Source organism: Castor canadensis, chromosome 14 (assembly GCF_047511655.1).
Source record: "Castor canadensis chromosome 14, mCasCan1.hap1v2, whole genome shotgun sequence".
Classification (NCBI taxonomy): domain Eukaryota; kingdom Metazoa; phylum Chordata; class Mammalia; order Rodentia; family Castoridae; genus Castor; species Castor canadensis.
This window is the reverse complement of record NC_133399.1, coordinates 88,388,183-88,407,359: the sequence shown is the minus strand read 5'-3', so window position 1 is coordinate 88,407,359 and position 19,177 is coordinate 88,388,183.

The following is a 19,177-nucleotide window of genomic DNA, read 5'->3' as shown; positions in this document are numbered from 1 at the left end:
TTTGCCTGGCAGAATCTGATTCTCTTTGTCTATAAACAGAAAAATGAGGGATTGGATCTACATAACCACCAATAGGTTGGTTTTTGTTTTCTTCAATTCTTGGCCTAGCCTCTCTGGTACCTACTGATTTTAAAAATTGTTTTTCATTGGATGAAGAAATCCAACCAAGGAAATACATGTACATTATTATATAAGAAAATGCTTGCTTACTGTGCTTTTAAATATTAGGTTAAAATAGAAGGACCTTTAATTACAATGTCATAGTTCTTTCTAAACAGATGCATGGTGCAACAATTGGTGTCAAAAAGCATTAAATATTTTTCAAATGGGGATTAAACTGGAATAATAAAGTGCATCCAAGAGATGGTTTCTGTAAATCCTAACTTGCTGAGAGAAAAAGTGAGAAAGCTTTTTCTGGAAGAAAACAGGCAGCTTAACTGTTATTAATCTGAGATAAATAAAGCAGGAAATTGCCTCCTTACGGTCCTAGTAATTCTTTCTACTTTTCTAAACATTGTTAGTTTCTATGCATCTTGTTCTAGTCAAGTAAAGATGATGTCAGTAATCAAATTAGAGAATCTAATCAAGTGATTATTTTTGCTTTATTACAAAATTTATGTATCATATTGTGCTGTTGAATTGCTTAGTTGTTTGAATGCTGAATTTTTCTTTCTTCAGATAGTGATATTTAATATCATAAACTCACTTATGAAGATAAGTGTGATGGCTTATCAAAGACAAAATAGTCATAGTAATAAAGTAACATTTGAGTCTGTGTGGTGTGGACTGTGCATTGTAAATTATACTGCTTTTTAAAAACATGACCTAGGTATTTGTAATGGGAACATCTGAGTAGAGGAAACTAGAGTCCTCAATTTGCACAGCCAATAACACACAATCATGTAAGGGAACCTGCCCTCAAAGCATTTCTCTATAGACCTTGCCACTTCTTTTTTCCCTCTCTCCAAAACTTCTACTTGCTGTATTTTACTAGAAAGTTACAGAATTAGGAGTGGCTGCTATACTTCACTGGGCTTTTTTCTGTTTAAAAACCTTAATATCACATGTTATAAATATAGCTATATTAATGATTGAAATGTTCTCTAACCTCTCTCTCTCTCTCTCTCTGAATATTTGGAAATAACTGAATCACATACTATCTTTTTCTCATGATTTTGAATGCTAGCAATTTTAATGTTACGCCTCAGATAAATCTGAGTGAACAGCAAACTGTATAAATTTTGTTGTCTTGTTATGTTGTGCTCAGTGTCAGAAAGGATTTAAAGAAAGTGTTTCAAGAATTGGTGAGAAGAAATTTCAAAATCTTTTTGTAAGAATAATTCCTGTAAATACAATTGTAGTTTACTTTTGATGTTTAAATATAAGATCAGTGATATGTTCTGGTAAATATTTTGATGGCATGAGGAAACAAAATCCTAATTAGAATTCAGCAAGATTTTAAAATTAGCTTTGTTATAAAGAAATGTTAATGATAGCCCATGAGGCTAGCACAAGGCACATAGGCAGCATAACATTGTGATTAAGAGCAGGGTCCTGGGAGTAAGAAGCATAGATTCATATCTTGACTACAACAGTTATCAGCTGTACAATCTTGGGAAAATTATTTAGCCATTCTCTGCTTCCGTTACTACATCTGTGAAATGTGGATAAGAACTGCAGACTCTGTCACACTGTTGTAAGGAACATTTAGTGACATCTCACAAAGTTCTTAGATGAGGGTCTGGTGTATAATAAGTGCTTAATAAATGTCAGCCATTTTCTTTGGCATAGCTCTACAGTGTCAAAGAGTGACACACCACAGCTACTTTCCTGAGAGCTACTATGTGTGAGGATGTTGACAGCCCATGGATTTCAGGAGATTTGTGTGAAAAGCCACCATTGGCTTACAGTCCTTAGGCTGACAGGGTGAAGGCAGAGCTTCTGCTCTCTTTAGAGGCTCACGACAGATATGGAGAGATGGTCCTCGTGATAGCAACCCACTAGACTTTTGTAGAAACCGAGCTTTATGCTATCTTCATAGTATGTGGTATGGTCTACTGGTACCTGACATAAAGGTCTAAACTCAGAAAATAGCATCTTAAAGAAATAAAATACCCTGGGCACTGGTTCCCCACTTTTTATTTCATGCCTTAGTAGCAAAACATTTTTTATTTATGATTTTATTGGCATGTAGTAGTTGTACAGGGAGATACTCCGTGATATTTACTTAGATGTTTGAAATATGTGTTGGTTGGATTTACCTCTCCATCATTCTCTTCCTCTTCCCCCCTTCTTAGAACAATTTCAACAGGTGTCATTCTTCCATTTTCATATACGGATACAAAACACATCCACCATATACACCCTCATTCACCCTTTCCTTGTATCCACCTCATCCCAAGTACACACTGCGGGAAAACATTTATTGTTCTCTCCTGCCCTTCATTTTTTAAAAACTAAGTGTATATTAATAGTCCAAGGGGGTTTTGCCTTGATACTTCAGGTCTGTATATATTGTGTTTTTATCAAATTAACCTCCTCCCCTGCATTACTTACTCATTATCTATCACCATGCTCCCCTAATATTCAACAGCTTACTGTAAAGTGCATTATATTATATTCATATATAGAGTCATATATTTTTCATTCTCTAACATTTTCTTTCTCTTTCCTACCTCCTATAGCCCCCTCATACAGACCTCACAAATACAATTTTGTTCTCCCTGTCACTAAGTATATATATAAATATATAATAATGTGTAGCTTCCACATATGAGAGAAAACATGTGACCTTTAATTTTTTTGAGATTGGCTTACTTCACTTATCATGAAGTTGTCCAGTTCTATCTATTTACCTGCAAACAACATAATTTCATTCTTCTTTATGGATGAATAAAACTCCATTGTTTATATATACCATGTTTTCTTAATCCATCAGTTTCTGCCTTGTGTTGTGGCTGGCAAACACTCTTAACTAATGAGGAGGAACAGCATCAGTTCTGCCATTCTCTTGTTGATGGGTTATGCCTGCATTCTTTGAATGGTGTTTACTGGAAGGATCTTTGCAGGAATCTTTTTAAGCCCCTTGTCCATGACTAAAGTTTGTTTAGTTAAAACTGGATTATATAATCTTCTTCCATGTAACTGAGCCAGGTAAACTGAAACACATGACAGTATCTGTGTGTCTGTGAGAGGACCACTGGCAGCCCATCTTCCCTTGCCTGAGGATACCTTATGTGCCTGAGGCTGCTGTTGACACAGGACCAAGAGAAGGTGTTGGTGCTGTTGGTTATATTGAATGGAATTCAAACCATAGGGAGCTGATCCTAAATATATGTATTTTAAAGTTTCTAGGTATTGTTAAGATAACAAAATGCATTAAATTTTAAAGATTTTCTGTAAGTTTTTGTCCCAAATTTGATCTCTGACTTTGGTTAAAAATCAACCATAACACAAAGTGCTAGCAAAGAATGTGAAGAAACTGGAGCATTCATCCACTGCTAGTAGGAATTTAAAATGGCATAGCCTCTGGAAAACAGTTTGGCAGTTTCTTAAAAAGTTAAACATGAACTACTATATGAATTAGAATTGTACTTCTGAGCATTTTCTCCAGATTAATAAAGACTTAAGCTCACACAGAATGCTATGCCGGCTTTATTCATCATAGCCAATGACTGGAAACAACCCAGATGTCCTTCAATGAGTAAACAAACTGTTAAACATTCTCTTAACATTTACCCATGCACCATTCCTCATGACACACCTATGCTATAGCGTACTCAGCAATAAGAAGAAATAAATTATTGATAAGTGTAAAAACCTCAACGAATCTCTAGGGAATAATGCTGTGTGAAAAAAGTCAACCCTGCAAGATTACATACTACATATATGGTTCTACTTATAACATTCTTGAAATAAAATTACAGAAGTGGAGAAAAGATTAGTGGTTAGCAATAGCTAAAGAGCAGTGTGGGCAGAAGGAAAGTGGGTAATGGCTAACAAAAGGATCCTAGTCACAATGGAAATATTCTGTATCTTAACTGTCAATGTCAACATCCTGGTTGTGATTTTGTACTATTGTTCCACAAGATATTACCATTGGGAGAAACTTGGTAAAAGGTGCTTGGGACTTCTATTATTTCTTACAACTGCATGAGAATTTATAATTAGTTCAAAATAAAAAACTGAATAAAAAAGATCAATTCTTTACCTCCCAGAACTGACCTGAAAACAGGGGAAGGATTGGATTGAGAATAGGTGTTGTAAAGCTTAAGAATGATTTTCAGCACACCGAATAAAATAAATCTTTCATTTATTTTATTTTATATTTTAATTTTTTGCAGTACTGGGGTTTGAAATCAGGCTTTGCCCTTGCTAGGGAAGTGCTCCAGAGCTTGAGTCATGCCTCCAGACTTTTTACTCTGGTTAATGTGGAAATAGGCTTTGCTTTTTGCCCAGGCCCATCTGGACCATGATTCTTCCTTGTTATGCTTCCTGCCATTGGCTGGGATCACAGGTGTGTACCACTATAACCATCTTTTTTTCCCATTAAGATGGGGGTCTTGCAAACTCCCCCTGCCCCAACTGGCCTTGAATCTGACCCTCCCTATCTCAGCCTCCCAGGTAGCTAGGATAACAGGTGTGAGCCACCCATAATCTATTTTTAAAGTCAATCAGACAATTCTTAGTTTTTTTTGTCCATTTCATCTCTTCTGAGTCTCAAATTCTTCTTTTCCCCTTTTTTTTCTATTTGAATTCATATCTTCCCATAGTGTACTACTGTTTAATATAAAAACCAATAAGTAAGCAGTAAGTGTTCTTTTTGTTTGCTTATTCTTGAAACAGGGTCTCACTATGTAGCCTAGACTGGCCTTGAACTTGCTAACCTCCTTCCTCAGCCTCCTGAGTGCTGGGATTACAGATATGCACCATTACACCCAGCTAGAGTACGTGTTCTTTTTGTTGATTAAATTAGTAATATCATTCTTAAAATGAAAATATAAAGATATGCTGAGTACCCACACATTATCACATGCTTAGAGTTTGCTTGTGTGTTCTTACATTTGGAGAGTAATAGTGGAAATCATAAATGTTATTAAAAAGTATACCAATCTGTTGAGAAGATAAAGTTACAGCAATAGCACAGGGGGTTGGTCTCCTTTTTCCAGGCCACCAGTGCAGCCACAGAGCCCTTTGCAGACACCTGTCAGTGCTGGAGAATGAGTTAGTCATTGTAGGGGAACTGCTGGCATGACAAATAGGGGTGAAATTGTGAGACTTTTAGGACATACTGTGGGGAAGGATTAAATAAATCAGTGGATTTGCTGACAGCAAATAATGTCTTTGAGTGGCTTATTTGAATCATAGAATTGAAATGGATCCTAGGATCCAACTCATTGGAAAAAGTCCCAGTGAGTTGGCTGACTGCTTCACTTCATTTCGGCATCATTAAATAATCTTTAAGTGATGGCTTATTAGTTGTTCCCTAAGAAAAGATTGTGTTCAATACAATGGTAGAATTAACTAGGGAGCATTTCATTTAAATGGTTTCTCTAATAGAAGGTTTGAAGACTCTAGAACTGCACTTAAAGTGAATTATGTTCATTTTTCTTTTCTTTTGGTGCTGGGGATCACACCAGGGTCTTGTGTGTGCCATGCAAGCAGTCTACTACTGAGCTACTTACCCAGCTCCTGCAGCAAATTCTTAACTGTCAGAATAAAAGTGAGAAACTTTTATTTCAAACAATGCATTAAAACTCACATTTTCTCACAGCAGTGACTAATAAGTTTTACTCAAGGATGCATTGGACTATATGGAAATGAGGATTTTTACTTAGCTTGCAGTGGAATGAGAGGTGATGGGAAGGGAGATTGGTGCCATAGAGACCCCCAAATATTGCAGAACATGTAGGCTTTTCCAGGTGGAAATGACTTGGGCAGGGGCTGTGGAGGAGGTGAACATTAGGGAACACAAACTCCTGGGCTCACGTCCACTGAGGAGAATTTAGCATGACTAATCCATTTCACTTTACAGTTTTCCAGGCCAAATTGACAAAGCAACCCCTCCCCCAACAAAACCAAAACCAATCCGAATCCCAAAATTAATAGCAATGCAACCCAAACTTTGATATGAAACCAAACAAAAATTGGACTGATTTATGAGATTGAGTTGAAGTCAGGAAAAGAGTGATCAACTTTTGAGAGGAAAGAGGTCATCAAAGTTGAGGCGCTCAAAGCGGCTACCATAGCAATATGTTACCTCAGCCTTGACCACTTCTGATGCAGCTGTTTAATTTTAAAATGTTTGCACTCTTATTCCACTCATATAGTCCTCCACAGTGACCTGGGTGCAGGTACCTAGGCACTCGGGCCACTCCAGATAACCGTAAACTCCTCAGAGAGTTTATGCCAAAGGCAAGGTAAATGGGAATGCTGAAATCCAATATAGTATTCAATTGAATCCTTGTCTGAGGCTAAAGTCAGCAAACAATTAGCATTATTGGAAATCTCCCTGTATCTCTCAGAAGCACACTAATGGCATTTTGTACAAACTGTTATGTGTAAGGAAGCTATCTGTTATGTTTAAGAACAGTGGATTTTGGGTAGTAGCTTGGACATAATTTTTTTTTTTAAATACTTAAAGACAAGAGTGGTACTAACCTTCTCCCTCTGGAGGACCTTTTTGAACATTGCCAAACATTAGGCCTTTTGGATAATTCATGTTATTGAGCTTTGTCCTTTTCATTCACAAAAGGAAATTGACTTATCGTAGAGACAAATGTTTCCATAGGGTGATGAGTAGGTGTAGTATTGCATAAAGGACTGAAGTTGGTCAAACCCTGAATCACCCTATACCAAAAATTAGAGTTAATATGATAATAATAGTAATAATTACATTAATACTGGCACTTACTATGTACCAGGCCTGTTCTAAGTGTATTTCTCATATTAACTCATTTTTTTAAACAATTACCCATTAAGTTGCTGTTATGTTATCCCTATTTTATAGATGAATAACTGAGACACAGAGAAATAACATAGTAACACAGGCAGGAATGAAACCCATGCAGTGTGTTTTCTTATCTTCTCTCATTCACTAATTCACCATATATTTACTGAGAATCTAGTAAATGAAATATATTGGTGTTTATGCGGGCAAAACATTAGTGAATCCACGTAGATAGAAGTCTATGCCTTCTTTGAGCTTATAGCCCATTGGGCATAAAGGCTAATGACTCACTGAATAATGAAGCTGGTGTTGTGAGAAGATACTAGTCAATTTTAGTGTGTATGTTGATTTTGATATTAACTCCTTAATTAAACCAGAAAGCTTGGGCCTTATATAGCTTCAGTTGACCTCTTCCTTCTACTTTCCAGTCTGAGAGGATAGGCAGGCTGGGTAATACAAATGTGAATCCTCTATGTCCTGTTCCTTCTCTGTTCTTTGCTGGGTGTTTCAGGTTATAAGTAAAATGAACATGTTTCCCACCGGGATGAGATTGTGTCAATGAGAAGCGATGTGACTATATACAGTGGCAGTAGTGGTGGTATGGGTAGGAACTGGGAGTAGGTGATCTTAGAGTGCTTGTTGGTATTCACTCATCTTTGCTCTGTGCTTTCAAGCCATACAGCTCTGGAATGTGGCTGGGTTCTCTAACTCAAGGATGGCTTCAAGAAGAGGATTTAGGAGATGGTACCAATAGCTCTCTTCCTTTATACAAAGGAAGGTCTAAGTTACTTCTTCTAAAGATATAGCCACATCTGTTATCTTTGATTTCCTCTTAATCAATTTTTTGTGGTTCTTTTGAAAACTTAAGCCTGTTTCTTTCCTTGATTCAAACTCAGAATTATGTGTTTGAATTAGGAGCTCAGTTTTTAGACTTTTATCTTGAGTTTTATCTGAGATCTTCTCTAGGGTATCCATTTTATAATTATAGGTTGGATTTCCAAGTTCATTTGGCTGGGATTCATTCCTTTATCCTGGAGCTCATTAATTTTCTTTTTACTTTTTTTTTTCTTTATTGCTGGGAATCAGATCCAGGGTCTCAGGAGTGCTAAGCCAGCATTCTGTCACAGAGCCACACCCCCATCCCTCATTAAATTTACCAAAAATTCTAAAAATACTAACTTTAGGTTCATGTTAGTATTTAAGACTAAGAAAAAAAAGTAATTCAAAGTTTGTTCTGGAAAAAAATTCACGATTTCTTTTGCTTTGGAGAACAGTCAATCTAAGACATGCTGATGACTGAAAGATGGTGGGTAACGGACACCCACCACATTCCTATGTTTCCACAAATCAAATGAAACCTCTGGTACATGGCTACAAGGATAGGTGGGTAAATAAGTTAAGCCACGCAGAGGGCACTGGTAAAAGACTTGACAGCTAGTGACTACAGAAAATAAAACAAAATATTGAATTTTAGATCTATAAGAGCAACAGAGAAAACAGTTTGCTTGGGTGGAGCCTACAGCCACCCTGTGGAAACTGGAACTGATTAGACTCATCCCTTGACTATTCCAGCCCACTTTTTTTTTTTGATGTTGTGTGTTTGTTTCTGGCAAGAACCATTGATGCATCTAGCCCTGCAAATGGGACAAACACCTGTAGGGAGAGCTAAGTGCATGCTGGCAAGCCTTGCCCTAGTCACCTGACAGAAGTTGAATGCGGACTATGTCTCTCCACCCAAGGAAAAGGCAAGCACAGGAGTGAGCATGCCCAGTAGAGTTCCCATTAACTGGCTATATCCATAGGCCCACTGTCAAACCCAGTATGTGTACATAAATATAGATGCCCACAAGAGACTTGGCAAGGCAGGCTGACCAGGGGCTGCCACACCTTGCTTCAGTCTGGCATTCAGGTGGATCAGATGGAAGACAATCGGTGGGGGCAGAGAGGAGGAATCTGGGTCCTTTACCTAGGGCAAAGGGTGGCAGTTGGAGTGAACTAACCACCTGGTTAAAGCCCTAAACACACTGCCTATGCACATGGGTATGTATATACACAAGTGACAAGAGCTAGTCTCCCATCACACTGCAAAGGAAACATCAAATCAGAGGCCTAGGTAGAAAAGGGAAAAGCTCACTGCAGACAAACCAGAGCTGCCACTGGTTCCTCTATGCAGGGCAAGGCACAGGGTCTGAGACTGGGCATACTTGACAGAGTGCTCCCTGACACAATAGCTGTGGTCACCCATCCCCAATTGCAACCTTACATACTTAGAACAGCTTCCACTAGAATCTGGCAGAGCAGCCCAAACCTTGGGAATTGCTGCCACTGCTTGGAGCCTGCCCCACATCCTTCTAGACATTGCCCCTGGTCCAGAACTTTAACTGACTACAGAATATCACATCCAGTCTGCACCCAGAAGGGAATCCCAGGCATTGTGGAGGATACAGAAGCAAATACAATAGGAGAACCACAAACAGAATGCTGAGGACTAGAGATGGGAGGAGAACATTCACTGTACTGATGGAGCCCAACAAGCATACACTCTCAATAAGGAAGAAATATTGACTTCTATTTCTCTTTTTACAAATTTTTCTATTGGTGGTTTAGTCTATCTCTGTTTTAAATTAGTCTTAATTTTTCTATCCTTTTGCAATCCCTGACTATAGCATCTTTCTACACAATAGCTAAACTATATTCCTGAACACTACTTCAACACTTTCCTCCCCATCTTCTTCATTCCTTCTTTCTTCCCTCATCCCTCCATTTTTACTACCTAATTAAAAAATCTCACACAAATAATTTTTCTACCCCTTACCTTACTGTATAAAACTTCAGGTAAATAACTGGTTTGGTTTTGAATTTGTGATTTTTTAATAGCTCTAGACTAGTGGTGAGAAATGGCACATTAACCCTGCTACTATCTAGTACTGCCAGAACATAATTCAGAAAATAATTCAGCTGAAAGACTTTAGGTGACTAAAACCTCCAGCCAATGATTTTACTTCAGATGAGCAAATTTTAATGGAAAAACACAAGAAATATAAAAAAATTTAATATGACACATTAAAAGTCAACAATCACACAATAAAGGATCTGAACGATAGTGAAGTGGGTGAAGTCTCAAATGCTGAACTCAAAAGAGAGTTGATAAGAATGACCAATGAAATTAAGAGGCCATGTATAAACATCTCAATGAACTCAAAAGGAATATAAACAAACAGTTAAATGAGTTCAAAGAAGATAGGAATAAACACCTAAACAAAATGAGGAAGAAAATATAAGATGCAAAAGGGGAATTCAATAAAGATATAGAAATCATGAAAAAAAGTCAAATTGAAATTCTTGAAATGAAAAGCTCAAGAAGTCAAGTAAAAAACTCAGCCTAAAGTCTCTCTAGTACATTGGAGCAAATGGAAGACAGAATATCTGGGCTTGAAGATAAGGTATGTGCAATAGAAAAATCAAATGAAGATAAAGAAAAAAGAATGAAGAAATATAAATGGAACATGTAAGACTTCTGGGACTCCATCAAAAGACCAAAACTGGAATTGTTTTCATATATTCTTTTTCAGTTTGTTCATTATTAGTGTATAGAAATGCTAATGATTTTTCTATGTTGATTTTATATCCTGCTACCTTGCTATAGCTATTGATGATGTCTAGAAGCTTCTGAGTAGAGTTTTTTGGGTCTTTAAGGTATAGGATCATGTCGTCTGCAAATAGGGATATTTTGACAGTTTCTTTACCTATTTATATTCCTTTTATTCCTTCTTCTTGCCTAATTGCTCTGGCTAGGAATTCCAGTACTATGTTGAATAGGAGTGGAGATAGTGGGCATCCTTGTCTGGTTCCTGATTTTAGAGGGAATGGTTTTAATTTTTCTCCGTTAAGTATAATGCTGGCTGTAGGTTTGTCATATATAGCTTTTATAATGTTGAGGAACTTTCCTTCTATTCCTAGTTTTCTTAGAGCTTTTATCATGAAATGATGTTGGATCTTATCAAAGGCTTTTTCTGCATCTATTGAGATGATCAAGTGGTTTTTGTCTTTGCTTCTGTTAATGTGGTTTATTACGTTTATTGATTTTCGTATGTTGAACCACCCCTGCATCCCTGGGATGAAGCCTACTTGGTCGTGGTGAATAATCTTTTTGATGTGTTGTTGAATTCGGTTTGCCATTATTTTGTTGAGGATTTTTGCATCAATGTTCATTAAGGAGATTGGCCTATAGTTCTCCTTTTTGGAGGTGTCTTTGCCTGGTTTTGGGATAAGTGTAATACTGGCTTCATAAAATGTGTTAGGCAGTTTTCCTTCCCTTTCTATTTCATGGAACAGTTTAAGGAGGGTTGGTATCAGTTCTTTAAAGGTCTGATAGAATTCAGCAGAGAATCCATCAGGTCCTGGACTTTTCTTTTAGGGGAGACTCTTGATTGCTGCTTCAATTTCATTTTGTGTTATAGGTCTATTCAGGTGATTAATTTCCTCTTGGTTCAGTTTTGGATGATCATATGTATCTAGAAATCTGTCCATTTCTTTAAGATTTTCAAATTTATTTGAATATAGGTTCTCAAAGTAGTCTCTGATGATTTCCTGGACTTCCATGGTGTTTGTTGTTATCTCCCCTTTTGTATTCCTGATTCTACTAATTTGGGTTTTTTTCTCTCCTCATTTTAGTCAGGTTTGCCAGGGGTCTATCGATCTTGTTTATTTTTTCAAAGAACCAACTTTTTGTTTCATTAATTCTTTGTATGGTTTTTTTGGTTTCTATTTCGTTGATTTCAGCTCTTATTTTTATTATTTCTCTCCTTCTATTTGTTTTGGGATTTGCTTGTTCTTGTTTTTCTAGGAGTTTGAGATGTATCATTAGGTCATTGATTTGGGATCTTTCAATCTTTTTAATATATGCACTCCCATGGAGGGGGTGAATTTGATCAAGATGTATGATGAAATATCATAATGAATCCACTTTGTACAACTAATATGTGCTAATAAAAATGTGAGAAATAAATTAAAAAACCACACTGATATGTATAGATATGGTAATGAGGCAATATAATCTTTAAGAACATATAAAACTATGAACAATGAGATCCAGCCTCTTCTGAATGTGTAAATCTCAGATTTTTATTCATGCTAATGACAATGGGAGTAACATGACCACGGTTGAAGGCCTAGCTGAGCCATGTTCTGTGGTTTTGCCACTTATGTGTGATTAAAACCTACAGAACAGAGTCTGTCCCCAGGTATTTGATTCATGAAGAAAACTTGTAAAGTGATATTGAATTAATGACTTAGTTTTTCAAAAGGAGAGACCATTGTTCTAACTCCTTCCTAACTTATAGCTGTCAACATACTTAGTTTGGTTCTATAAGAGCTACCCTGGAGAAGGGAAATGTTTTGTAAGGAAGGTTATGTGATATTAATAGGAACCACATTCTGTTTGATGTTTTCTCAAATTATATGCTCTTTATCTTCCTAAGAAGTTGAGCCATTCAAAAATAATAAATCCTTCTTTTCTATGGATCAACATTTTGTATGATCAAAACAATTTCGTCCTAAAGATATCCTCACCTCTAGCCTGGCTTTTGTTGCTGGTGCTGATTTGTAGCTGACAGCACCACTTCATATTTTTTCTAAGCATCAAAGTCATAATGTGTTTTACAAATACTCAAAAGTGCTTAAAATCCATGAACCTCCTCTGTATTTCTATTTTTGTCACTCTTCTGTATGTATGTATTTAAATTGGTTAAACAGATGGCTTTCTACTTTTGAAAAAAAAAGAGACTGTTAAGAATATTCACCTCAAGATGCAGAACCCATGGGTTAAATTTCATCCTGGAGTGCACTTTTATAACCACATAATTAACCCTAGAAAATGAGGGTGCTTGAAGCAGCAGGGAAAATCTTAGCAAGATGATCTCGCTGACACTGGCATGGTAGACCTTTTAGAAGTAGAGGTGCTCCAGAAGTTGAATAATTAGAGATTTTAAATATCTATCTATCTATCTATCTATCTATCTATCTATCTATTTGTCTATCATCCATCCATCCATTTATCTATCTATCTATCTATCTATCTATCTATCTATCTATGTATGAGTATATCAGTGCTAGGGATCAAACCCAGGACCATACAGTCTGATCTTTTTTTTTTTTTTTGGCAGTACTGGGAGTTTGAACTCAGGACCTCACACTTGCTAGGCTTTGCTAGGGAGGCACTTTATCACTTGAGCCATTCCACCAGCCAAACCCAGGACCTCATGTATGCTGGACAAGCACTCCATCACTGAACTACACCCCAGCCCCAGCACTTTAAAATATTTAAAACACATGTTAATTTTCAAAGATTTTCAGTTTTCTCACTTTGTTACAATTACAATAGAAGTAAACACTTCAAGGAATGTTTCTTTACAGCTCTAGGAATTGGTAGGGTTGGGTGTCTAGCTCAGTGGTAGAGCACTTGCTAGCATGTAAAAGGCCCTAGGTTTAATCCCCAGCACACGAAAAAAGAAGGAATTGGGACAGAAACTTCTGGTAGGAAGATGGAAATGCTGATATGAATCAGTCAATATATATTTGTTGAGTATTTGCTATACTCAGCAGTCTGTTCCATGCTATCACAATTTCCAGACTATAGAATCTATCCTGAATGAGCTTACAATTTAGTGAGGTGAAGGAATGGGTTAATGAAAAATGGAACATGGGAAAGGAACAATGAATGGAGTGTTGAAGTAGTCCATGATTAATTATTATCTGAGACATTAAGTTAATAATGCTGAGTATAAAACACAAGAAGGGCTGGAGGGGCTCAAGTGGTAGAGCACTTGGTAGTGCAAGGCTATGAGTTCAAACCCCAGTAATGCTGAGAGAAATGCTCTGAGAGAGAGAGAGAGAGAAGGAGAGAACTGGAAAGAGTTCCTCTCTTAGAAGCTTAAGAACAGACCAATTTTGGAAAGGTGGGATTTGGGGATATGAAGGGAGAAGAATTCTGGAAGAGCTTTGGATCCTGATGGATCTGGGTTCAAATATTGGTTTTGTTGCTCCCCAGCCCTGTAATCTGGTGAAGCTACTCAGCTTTTCTGAGCTTCTTTTGTAAAGTGGGTATAATAGCAACATTCTTTTTTTTTTAGAATTATTTTAATATTAAATATGGTACATTGTAAGTACACAAATGGTAATCTTCTCAGTTAGAGCATTTTGAATAGCATGGAGGAAGGCAGGAGTCAGCCACATTTATGGGGTAATGAGAAGATTCTTATGAGTGAAGGAAAGGATTAAATAAGAGAAGTGGAGTGAGATAATGTGGAAAGATAAATTTGGATTCCATTCGGTTACTCACCTGTTTCCTCATTTAATAATTTATTGAACTCCTTTATGTGGGAAGCCCTCTGCTAGGCATAGAGATGAAAACATAAGGAAGACAGCCTTGAATTTCTGTTGGATGTAAAGATAAAGAATTGGAAATGTATGCTGAGGAGAATTGTTTCTTTCAAGAGGGAGAAGCTTGAAAGCAGTAGCTTTGGATGGTTAACATGGAATATAACTCTTGTGACCCAATGTATGAAGACAGTTGCTATTCTAGAGGTTTGTGTTAAATGTTATGCCAGAGAGAATGAGCAGTATCTAATTGTAGAAAATCTATTCAAATGAAAGAAGAGGACCTCTTTGGTAGAACTTTATCTTATCCTTTAAAATAAGACCATGGCTTTATCATTATTATTTTAAAATTAAGTTAAAATAAATTTTATTCATTTTTTGAGAGAGGGCCTGTCTATGGAGCTCAGGTGGCCTGGAACTCACGATCCCCCTTGCCTTAGCCTTCTAAGTTCTGGAAATACAGGCAGGTACCACCATGCCTGGCTAAAACCTTGGCTTTGAAATTATTCCTAATGCACTTGTTAAAATTTCTCATCTACTCTGGGATTTTCCATATACAGTGAGCATTGCATTGAGTCTGCAGTTTTGGTGATCCTTAGAAGTTGGAACCAGAATAACTGTCTATTTAGGGCTAAAGAAAAATCTGGGTTTCTGCATGTCAGTGACTTTCTCCAAGAGTGTTCTGTGAATGGAGAGTCCCATCCTGTAGGTAGAATTCTACAACCAGAGGTCCTGAGACACACAAAACACCCTGGATACACACCAAAAGTTCTAGATTGACTGACTGAACACAAATTTTTTAATGAGGATTTGCTTGGGCAAATAGTTTCTGTACCTTTTACTCACAAATTTTGGCTCTGGTTTCTACTTCAGCTCTATCATTTTAAAAAAATTTCTTCTCCCTCTTTTAGCCCAAGACTCAGTAGGACCTAAATCAAAGAGCAATCTCCTAGAACATGCTGTCTAACTACTAATCACCATGGTCAACTTCTTTATTTCAGAGTTGGTCCCACTTTGAATTGTGTTTCAGAAATGAAGTCAAATTTATATTTTTGTTATCAGTTTAGAAAATGACATAAAGGCATGGGATACAAGATATATATACTGAAGCACCAGCTTTGTGCCTATTGTTATACCTTATTTTATACATGGCTTTGACACCCACATAGACATCTATCTACACAGTGTTCAATTTATTCTTTTTTTGGTGACTGTTTAGTGCAGGTGACTAGGGCACTGAGCTAATGAGAACAAGGTCACAGGTTCAATCTTTGTGTGGGCCAGCAAGGTTTGCTTTGTTCACTGGCCACAGACTTGGTCCAGCCAGCTGTTTAGCATATGTCTGCCCCAGGTCATAAGAGGATAGAATAGGAGTGTGTGGATGGACAAGAGCAAATCCATCACTACCATTAGAAAAAGCCAAGCCAAGCACATGTCCTACTAATGGGGGTCAATAATGTCTCATTTAAATGAGGTTGACATTTTATTACCTCTTGCTGAGAGAGCCTTTGGAAAACCAAAGTTAAACATTTGTGTGTGTGTGTGTGTGAGAATTCATTTCTAATCAATGAAAAGCTGAATAAAAACTCAGATGATTGCAGGCTCCCAAATATAGATTAATGAGTTAAATATTTAAAAAGTTGGCTTAATGTTATAAAAAGAAAATTTAGTATGGCTATTCAGTTACCTTCCCTTTTACTTAAAATAAATTTAGGCTAGTGAAATGAAAAATTCATAATTTCTTCAGAATGGTTGATAATCCCTACTTTCACTTAAGAATGAAAACATTTCATTTATTTCTTTTTTGTTGTTGTGATACTGGGAATCAAACTCAGGGCCTCTTGCATGCTAGGCAGTGTTCTGTCACCAAGCTACACCCACAGCCCAAAAATGAAAGTATCTCAATTGAACTTTGTGATAATTAGACTATTAAATATTAGCAAGAACTCTGTACTCCTCAAATTTTTGGCAATTACCCAGTCAACACATCCCAGCTTTTATTTTCAGGCAAAATGTTCCTTTACTCACTTTCCTATTTAGCATCAGGTCTTTTTTTCTTTTTTTTAACCGTTTTTACATTTATTCACGTGTATACATTGTTTGGTCCCCCTACCCCCATGCTGCCAGGCAGAACCTGTTCCACCCTCTTGTATCCAATTTTGTTGAAGAAAAAAACTTAAGAGTTAATAAGAAAGACATAACATTTTTGCTAGTTTGAGATAAAGATAGCTATACAGAAAGATTCCTAGCATTGCTTCTATGCACTTGTGTATTACAACCCAAATTGGTTCATCTCTACCAGACCTCTTCACTACTTCCTGGTCCCCTTCCCATAGTGGCCTCTGTCACTTTAAGATTACTTTATTATCTCTTCTACAGTGAGCACATCAACCACATTCAAATTTTAAGTTTCCTTCCCTTTATCTATTCCTCCCATGCATGTTCTCCCCTTAGTATGTGACCCATGTCTAATAATATCACTGCATTTGTTTTAGGTCTATAATCTGCATATGAGGGAAAACATGTGATTTTTGGCCTTCTGAGCCTGACTAACTTTGCTTAAGATGATGTTCTCCAGTTCCATCAATTTACTTAGCATCAAGTTTTGTAAAATTTCAAATTGGGTCAAAAACCAACTCCATTCAGAAGTGCTCTGCCTCAGCTCAGTCTTTGTGGGTGCTGAAAAAGCCTTCGATGTAGCAGGGGAGGGCAGGAGATGGGAAATTTGACAAGATAATGATATATTGACAGTTCTTTTAAAATTCACTTATTATATGGTTGGGAGTGTGGTCAAGTACTTGCCTAGCAAGTGTGAGGTGTTGAGTTCAAACCTTGGTATTGCCAAAAAATCACTTATTAAACAAACATTATAGCCATGATAATGGAAATATATATTTTAAAAATTCCTTGGATAGGGAATGCATTCATAAGGGTAAATACTAACAATATAAAATGTTACATTGTAACATTTTGCTTCCTCTCGTATTCCCCAACTAGTCAATTCTAGCTTCTTAGAATAGCCATTTTTATTTGTTGCTTATGTATTCATCCAGACTTTCTCTCTGATGAAATATCTCAAGCTCTCTCTTCATTTAATACAAAAGTTAATGCCATAAATATTATTAATCTTGATTTTTCTACCTAATAATATATTTTGGAGATTTTTCCATATAAATAGGGTAGTTTTAGATTTCACAGTTGCCTACTATTCAACTGAGGGACTATGTAATTTATCTAGTTCCTTAATGATGGACCTTAACTATATTTTTCTCTTGTAGACAATAATGTAATTAATTACTTTGGAATGCAGTATATAGAAAACATCCTTATTTTTATCTTAATACTTGCATATCATTTCTTTGAATGGCTAGATCATAATTTACATATCTAGTTCTCTCCAATGGATGCTAAATTACTAATCTTTTACTTTTATGGGCAATGTCATAATGAATAACATATATGCATTATATTCCATACGTGCAAATTAAATACATAAGATTAATTCCTTGAAGTCAGATTTTCAGGTACAAATGAAAAATTTAATGAAAAGTCAGTAAACACATTATAATATACAATAAAATAGCTTCATTCACAACTTCCCTCTGTGCCTAAGTTATTTTTTTCCTGATTGTGGAATTTAAATTATTTCCCATTTTCCATTTGACTTTAGACAGACATTTAAAGATGAAATCTTAAGCTTTGGCACCAATTTTAAAGGTTAAGAGAACTACAACAAAGAAACTTTAGTGGAGTGTGATGGTGGAGGTCATAATTGTCCTTCAGGTAGTTTCAGAGCCATATAACAATTTTTTTTTGTAGTACCGGGGCTTGAACTCAGGGCCTTCACCTTGTGCCATTCTGCTAGCTTTTTGTGGTGGGTATTTTCAAGATAGGGTCTCACTAACTATTTGCCAGGGTTGGCTTCAAACTGTGATCCTCCTGATCTCTGCCTGAGTAGCTAGGATTACAGGCATGAGCCACTGGTGCCCCACTATAAGACAAATTTAAAATTAGAAAAATCTGTGTAAAATGGGACTACATGAAATTACAAAACTTCTGCACAACAAAAGAAATGGTCTCTAAATTGAGGAGACCACCCACAGAATGGGAGAAATCTTTGCTAGCTGTACATCAGACAAGAGACTGATAACTAGAACATACAGGAACTCAAAAAACTAAACTCTCCCAAAATTAAACCAATAAAGAAGTGGGCAACTGAAATAAGCAACTTTTTCAAAGGAAGAAGTCCAAGTGGCAAAAAACACATGAAAAAAAAGTGCTCACTGTCCCTGGCCATAAAGGAATTGCAAATCAAAAACCATACTAAGATTCCACCTCACCCCTGTTATAATAACTATCATCAAGAATACCAATAACAACAAATGTTGGTGAGGATGTGGGGAAAAAGGAACCCTTATACACTGCTGGTGGGAAAGTAAGTTAGTACAACCACTTTGGAAAACAATGTTGAGGCTCCTTAAAAAACTAAATATAGACCTGCCATGTGATTCAGCAATGCCACTCCTAGGGATATACCCGAAGGAATATGAATGAGGTTATTACAAAAGCACCTGCACACCCATCTTTATTGCAGCACTATTCACAATAGCCAAGCTATGGAAATAGCCAAGATGCCCTACTACTGATGAATGGGTTAAGAAAATGTGGTATTTATACATAGTTGAATTTTATTCAGCCACAAAGAAGAATGAAATTTTATCATTCACAAGTAAATGGATAGAATTAGAGAACATCATCTTAAGCAAAGTTAGCCAGGCTCAGAAGGCCAAGAATCACGTTCTCCCTCATATGCAGATTATAGACCTGAAACAAATGCAGTAATATTATTGG